Genomic DNA, 8,648 nt, shown 5'->3' on the forward strand with positions numbered 1-8,648 from the left:
AGAAGCTTCATCCACTGTTCCCTTGATTGTTCAAGAGGGGATAAATATATCTCTAAGTGAACAAACAAGAGAACCATGATTGGAAATTCAACATGATAATATATAAGTGAAACTAGTAGAAATATTAGTATCACATGTAAAGGAACAATATCAAGGATAAGCGGATCCTCAAGAAATTGAAGATCCATCATTTGACCCACTCTTTGTTTTACTATAAATACACAAGGTCTAGTGCAGTACATTCGTAGTGGGAGAGAACCTTGTTAACTCTCAAGTTGTTTCTTGTTGAGTGACATTGATCCTACTAGTTACGATAATGCACTAGAAGATGTTGTTGATCAAGTGTTGCTCAGGCTATGAACAATGAGATGAAATACTTGTATTTCAACTCCGTTCGGTCCTAGTAAAGACACCAAGAGGGGTAAAACCCACAAGGTGCATGTGGACATAAAAGGCAAAGAGAGGATGGACAGAAAGGTGAAAACCTTCAAAGCTAGCTTGGAGGCATTTTTTGCCAGACGCCATGCTTGAGTCTATCCAGATTCTTTTAGTTGCTATAAGTCTCAATTATGAGATTTCATTTTGGGAGTTGGATGTCAGGATATCTACATACAACAACCAAAAGGGTTTATAGCAAATGAGTAGGAACACACGGTATGCAAGTTGTGAAAGTCTATTTCATAGACTTAAGCAAGCATCCAGGTCTTGAAACATCAGTTTTGATCAGGTTATCAAAATTTTGATTTTGAGAGAACCTTGATGAATGATGTGTATTTGTATGTAAAGGATACAACGGAAGACAGTAGCTTTTCTGGTACTTTATGTAGATGATATGCTCCTTATTAGAAACAATGTGGAGGTAATATCAAGCATAAAGAGTTGGCTAAGTTAGTGTTTTGGTATGGAAGTAATGGGGAAGCCAATTGTATTCTTGGTATAAAACTCTTATAAGACCAGAATAATAAGTTGTTGGCATCACTTCAGGCTACTTACATTGACAAAACTCTTGCCAAAATTCAACATGAGAATTTTAAGAGAAGAATTATAATTCTCAGATGTGGAATTTATCTTCCTAAGGAGTGACCAAAGACTTCTAAGAAGGAAGAATGCATGAGCAAGATATCTTATGCTTTGGCAAAGGTAGACTCATGCATATCATGTTGGGCGTTAAACCAGACATCTGTCACGTAGTGGGAGTAGTGAGATAGTACCATTTTGAACTTAGAGGAATACTAGATTATTGTTAAGCATGTACTCAAGTATCTTTGGAGAACAAGAGATTATATGCTGGTATATTCTAGTGGGAGTCTTGAAAAGCTGAGTTTTCAAAAATTCAGTTATTTCAAGTGGATATTAACTCAAGAAAATCAACCTCGAGCTATGAGTTTTTCACTAAACTCAGATAGCATTAGAGGTGGATCTTGTAGACCCAGTTACTAAGAGTTTGCCTGAATTTCTGTTCGAGAGGCATGTTACTTCTTTGGGTCTTAGGATGATCCCAGACTTGCATTAAGCAAGTGAGAGTTATTGGTTTTATTGTGCTCTTGGAGTAAGACGATGAAACAATAAAATAATTTTCTGAATTTCATAAATAAGGTTTTATTTATTTATTTTGCGCATTATTTACAAACATAAAGGTCCGGATCAAATTGTGGAGTATATGATCATATGGATACGTTCATGGAGGACATGATCATAGGATCTCACAATTGATGAATGGAGTCACAGCCGTTAAATAAAGTTGGGCACTTTATTCAGGCTGCAATATTTTATGAAATGATTTTGTCCGAATCATTGTAAAATATTGGTGTGAATTAACATTCACATTGAAAGGATCAAGGAGAGATTTGATTAAGGTTGTTTTTCTGTCATAAGGTATCAAATCTCCAGTTAACTATAGTTATGAGATTGCTCTTAATCCTGAGTTTATTATAAATAGGTAATCAAATAGTTTTCATTCTTTGATTTACCAACGGGTGAGGTTCGATCTATTGAAGGCCAATAACTCGGTATTTTGGGAGTGAGATTATTTGATTATCGGTATTTATGAGATAAACAACATGGAATTTGTAGGATATGTCCCCTTGATAGGTTTTGGTACTTGGATATTAAAGACACTGGCCAGTGCATGTAATCCATTAGAGAAACTATCATAGTCAAGGGAATAAATAATTGATTGAGTTACAGAAAACTTGTCAATCAATTATAGACATTCTACAATGGGGCGATGCATATTCATGTTATAAGTGTTGTTAATCTTGGATTCAAGTTCGGGCTTTTAGTGGAGTAGCACCGAATTAGATAATCATTCGTTGATTATCAGGAGCCTTGATTAATAACAGATGGTAGATCCCCAAGCTAGCTTGAGACAAGGGATGGGGTATTTTTCGGATAGATGATGACTTATGGGTTACATGATCTTGGGTTTTACGACTCAAGTTTGTATCCAAAAGAGCAAGTGGGAGATTGTTGGGTTTGCTCTTTTACTAAAGCCCAAATGGGTTATTAGTATGAGAAGAGCCCAAGGAACCTAGAGCCCAATGAGCTAGGGTTTCTTGGAACCCATATAAATAGTACCTTTTAAGTCATCAGCCTCCTAGGTCCTTTTTGGTGAGAAAGAGGCAAGCTCAGAATCTAATCAGTGCCCACACACTTCCCCTTCCTCCTCGAGAGATAGTTTGGAAGATCTGCCACAGTCCAGTTGTTCGTGCTGCGGCGCTGAGGTGAGCTGTTCGTGAAGAGGAATCCTACAAGGGAAGATTCTACACGAGACCTGCGCACCGAGAGGTAATTGTGAAACAAGGATGATTCGGTAAGCATACCAATGTACTAGGTCCTAAACCGCTTCCGCATAAATCTAAGATTTCCTTCATTTCCCCCTCAAAATCGAAGAAGAGAACTAGAGAAGTTAGGGTTCATGGTCGAACCAGAAAAAGGGTTCAAATGAGACATTGAAGTTATGGACTGACATGTTACCGTTGATGCTTCCTCCCAGCAGATAAAAACGGTGGGATATCCAATTGGTTTTTTGTTTTTTTGTTGATCAGTAACTTAACGGATATATGGGTTTGGTGTTTGTAATTTTATAAGTTATGTCATTTTAGGAGAGAGATAGATACAGAAAAACAGAAATCATGAGAGAGAGAGAAAGTGAGTGATTTTTTTTAATTTAAAATTCTAATTTTCTGTGTCTGTATCTCTCTTAAAATGACATAACTTTCTGTTATTTAAAATGACAAACACTTTTTCTAATATAAAAAGTGGTTTTACATATAATCAGTTTTTAGAAAAAACCGATTTTTTAATTGTGGTCTGGTTTTGTTATCGATTGGTTTGAATTTTTTTGGACATTTTGAATATTCTTAAATGTACTATGGCTTGAAATGTTTTGCTTTTGCTTGCAATGTAATGTAATTCCAACGCTTACGAAAAAGATTTTATTGACCAAGAGGAGAAAAAGATTTTATTGACCAAGAGGAGGAGTACATGTGGTTGCAGTGTTCGAGTGGACAGCAAGGGTACGATGAATGAATTTTTGTCATTTGAGGTGGGAAGCAGGGGTATCGATAAAATTTTGTTACGTTATCTTTTTTTTTTGTGGTGCCTGCATTTTTTGTTGGGAGAATAGCTTCTGCTGCGACTGCAGAAGGCTATTCTCCTGCTTAAGACACATTGTTTTTTTTTTTATAATTTTTTTTATAATTTTTAAGTTAATATATTGTGGGACCCATTAAAAAATAGTGTGTGCTGCAAAAAAAATTCTTCTACCATGAAAGGAGAAGAAGAAAGCCCTTTTTTGTTTTATAGTAAACAGTTTTGCGCCTGCTCTCTTTTAAGTCTTGCTATAGTGATAACATGCTTTACAGTGATAGCATACTTTATGGTTGCAGTGTTACAGTGAGGGTGGTGTATACGAAAATTAGATAAAAGAGTCTAACTGCATAATATACAAGTGTACAGAGTAAGACACAAACTCACCTAATTGATTATGCCCGCTCGAATAAAAGTTTTAAATTCTTTTCTTTTTTAAAATCGTTGATAATCAAACTTAATTAATTCAACACCAAAAAATAATTAAATAATTTATTGAGATAATTCATTTAAGTTATTTAATGTTATATTCTTTATCTTTTTATGCTTGTTATGCTTCTTTCTTTTTTTCCCTCTACCAGCATTCTAACCTAGACAATTATGGCGGTGTCCTCCAACAACTACCATATCGACCATGAATGCTTGTTATGCTTTTGTTCAATGACACATTTTTCTTTGTCATTACTCTTGTCAGCTGTTTATTATATTGCTTCCTTATTGTCTAAGCTGTTGGCAGGGGCTTCTTTCGCCAATATATGTATATGGAGTTATCAATTGGCACTTGTGCTTTTTAAAAAGGAAAATCCGATTGTCATGTAACATAACAATCAAAACATATTCTGCTCATACATCGAACCCTTTTCTTTTATTTTTATTCTTTCTTTTTTTTAATTAGCCCCACCATAATTTTGTTTCTGCAGGAAAACTATTCATAGCTCCTGCAACAGCATGAAAGCAAATCCCTTTTAAAAATACTTACTTTTTCATGATAAAAGATAAGATTATGAGTGATGTATCATAGAGAAAGTGGAATAACATTTATTACGAAAAAGATATTAGAATGGCATCTAACCATTGATGATATGTTGCCTTCCGAATGGTTTTGTAGCCTATTGTCACATAACCTCAACACAAGCACCATGTATGTATTTAGTTAAAATTCTGGCATCCAGGAACTTAAGCATTGAATATCTACAAAATAAGAGGGTCCATGTTGCATGTGTATGAAAACATTATCTGGGCTAATTTTATAATATAATTTCTTTGAAGCCCAAAAGTGAATGAATTTAATTCTTTTACATTTACTCCACTCCAAAACATGTACTGTAAAGCCATTTTTATTGGCTTATGCACAGTAAAGTACTGGCTAATTTCATTCGCGAAAGTTTATTCACTTTATTGTCGTGTTCTCATTTTTTTCCTTTCCATCTATATTGTGGCGTTCAAAAAGTTAAATACCTACACTTAACCATACATACGCTAACAAAAGGTTATTGTGATTTCTTTTAATTTTATAAATAAACATTACATATTCGAATATTTATATTTTAACGTCTCATAATCAACTATTCTCCTCACTGTATAATTGTGTACTTTATTTTATTTTTTATTTTCAAGTTTTTAAGTTTGATAAATATTAATGTAAATGTTTTATTACAGTGTCACAACAGCAATAGCATCCTTTTTTAGCATTCCTTGTTGTGGTGCCTGCATTTTTTGTTTTATGGTAAACATTTTGATACCTACTTTGTTTAAGTGTTATTGTAGTGATATCATGTTTTTCGACCATTTTCTTATTCTGATACCTACATGATTGCAGTGTTACAATAGAAAAAAAATTACATAAAATTCATAAAGTATAAAAAGATAAAATTGGATGATCAAATCACCTGTTTTTTTGTTAAAAAATTATTTTAATTTATTTATTTATGTAAATGTTCATTCGTTTTTACCATTTCCTTGTTCTGGTGGCCGCCTTAATCATGACGACAATAATTTTAAATTTTAGGTATACTAAATGAAAATATGAAACAATTTTAGATTAATGTATGCTTTTATAAGTATAAATTTTAGTTTAGTAATGGTCCATCAATATAAATTGGGCCTTTGTTAGGAGGCCTCTTTTCGCTTTTTGGTTTAAGGAGAACCATTGTATGATTTGGAAACCAGCTTGATGAAAGAAAGAAAAATGTAACATATTGTTATTGGAGCAGGGAGCGCAGGGGTATGATGGATAAAATTATGTTAAGGGAGACACAAACTCACCACATTGATTATATCCGCTTTAATAAAAGTTTTAAATTCTTTTCTTTTTTAATATCATTGGATAATCGAACTTAATTAATTCAACACCAAAAAATAATTAAATAATTTATTGGGAGAAAATTTTAAATTATCCTCCTTTGTGTGATCATCTATTATTATATTAACATTATTTATCCGATCAACAGCTTAGAGTAAACCTCAAAATGACATGAGTTTTTATAGACTTTATAATATTGTAGGTTTGTTGGGAGGAAGGCAGTGCCAGTGGCAAGGTTTCATGCTGGCTCGGTGGAAAGACAAAGTGACCAGACATGAATCAAGCTTGGGATGTTTCTGTTCATCTTCCTTAAATAAATTATAAATAAATGTTACTTGAACATTAATTTTTTAATTTACTAAAATATTTTTTTAATTATATGTTTAATCAAATATCAAATTTTTATGGATAAGATTATGTAGACATTGATTTGTATCAAGTGGTAGATATTTTTAAATAATTAATCTATGGGAAAAAAGTTTCCGATGTTACTTAGATAACTTTATCTAATGTTCATCGAAACGACGTTGTTTTGGGGTTGAAAAATTAAAAAATTAGAGTGATAAAGATTATTATAACCCTGAAATAAATTAAAATTATAAAAATACCATGATTTCCGTCCCAAAACGACGTCGTTTTGATGAACATTAGATAAAATTATCTAAAGTAACATCAGAAAAAACAAACCATTAATCTATATATATATATATATATATATATATATATATATATATAGATTAATTATATATTAAATTAGGGTTCGATTTTTCTACCGTCAATGTAGATAACTTATCTATATTGAGCCCAAAATGACGTCGTTTTGAGGCAAAAATCAAGGTATTTTTGTAATTATAATTCATTTCAGGGTTATAATAGTCTTTTTCATTATATTTTTTTAATTTTTTAACTCAAAACGACGTTGTTTTAACAGCGAATATAGATAACTTATCTACATTCACTTTAGAAAATTAAATTATAATAACATTTATTTATAATTTTTATGGATAAGATTATGTAGACATTGATTGTATTGTATCAAGTGGTGGATATTTTAAATGATTAATCTCTATATATTTTTAAGTAAAATTTATTTATAATTTAAATATTAATGTTTAAGTAAAATTAGGTTCGATTGTAGCATTCTTTTCTTTACTATTTTCTTTTTGAGTTTGTTTACATGTAGCCAGCCAATCAGGCAATCACCAATGTGAGAACTCTTTGTTGTAGTATCTGCCTATTTAAAAATATTTTACAAACTCCTTCTTAGGGCTGTGTTTGATTGAACTTATTGATATCGTGAGCTTATACGTACGGGTAATGATCGATAATGATGAATTATTGTATGCAGGAATGACAAAGCACATAGTTGTCTGTTAGACTGAACTGTTGCACCCTATGCTTTAAAATGTTTTAATGATGATAATAGAAAATGACAGTGGTATTAGTATTCTGGATGCTTCTGTTTTACACGATGGATCTCGTTTCTTTAAAACTTTCAAGTGTCTGTTTGCAGACCTCCCACTTAGTTTTGAAGACCGCACAGACAGCCAAGTTTTCTTTGGGAATAAGTCCTGGGATTATGCTTTTCAAGTAGTTGAGGTTGAGCTTGGGCTGATGTATGATATACTACACACCAAGGCACTGCTAACGTGCTCCCGCCTTGGTATTTTCCTCAAAGCCGTGAGCTTTCTCTGCACTTTGTCTGCATTTCTTATGTTTTGTTATCTGATAGATAAACCACACATGAATGATGACCACATTGTTACGTACGTGCTTTTCATTGGGGCTATTTTTATTGAGATATATGCTGTCATTTCTTTACTTTCTTCAAGTTGGGGAATGCTTTGGTTGAGCGAGTGTGAGAACTGGGGAGCCAATTCTCTGTACAGTACAAGTCCATCTCATGGTTTGAAAAATGAGCCACTTAAATGTATTAAAATACAGAAATTCCTTTACATCTATGAGTTTTTTTGAGAAGTCTTACGACCAACATACAAGAATTGTCCCTCGGGACTTGAAAATACTCATTTTTTATCAGCTTATGGTGAAATCTCATGAAGCATTAGATATTGAATCATGCAAAAAATTGTGCGCCCACAGGGGTGATCGAGTACTTGAGAAATGGAACTGTCATGTTGTTGATTGGAGCATTAAGGTGGAGTTTGATCAAAGCATTCTGCTTTGGCATATTGCTACAGATCTTTGCTATCATCTGGATACAACTGATAATTCAAGTTGGGTTGAACCCCAAAATTGTGTAGCAAGCAAATTATTGTCAAATTATATGTTATATATCCTTGTCAAGTGTCCTTTTATGTTGCCCAGTGTAGGCTTGCCAAGTCCCTACACTCTTTGGAAATTGAGCAGAGCTGGTCTAAAGAACGGAAATGGGGAATGATCAGTCATGTTTGGGTGGAAATGCTTTGTCATGCGGCAAGCCATTGTAGAGGGGTTTATCATGCTAAGCAACTCAGTGAAGATGGTGAGTTGCTTACACATGTATGGCTTTTAATGGCTCATCTAGGTATATCTGAACAATTTCAGATTTCAGAAGGTGATGAAAGGGTAAAGTTGTTTCTACGCTAAAAATGTTTGGTAAGTTGTTGGGATTATTGTGACTTCCATTATTCTGCTCACTTATGCCTTTCCTCTAACTCAAAGATGTATTATTTGCAGTGTCACAGAATATAAGAGTGTGCCTTCCCATTCTGTGTTGCTTTATGGAAAGGAAGGAGTGTGCCTTCCCATTTTGTGT

The sequence above is a fragment of the Gastrolobium bilobum genome, unplaced genomic scaffold, assembly GCF_033153095.1.
Source record: "Gastrolobium bilobum isolate Gb01-03AN ecotype WA unplaced genomic scaffold, APGP_CSIRO_Gbil_v1 utg34599, whole genome shotgun sequence".
NCBI classification, from domain to species: domain Eukaryota; kingdom Viridiplantae; phylum Streptophyta; class Magnoliopsida; order Fabales; family Fabaceae; genus Gastrolobium; species Gastrolobium bilobum.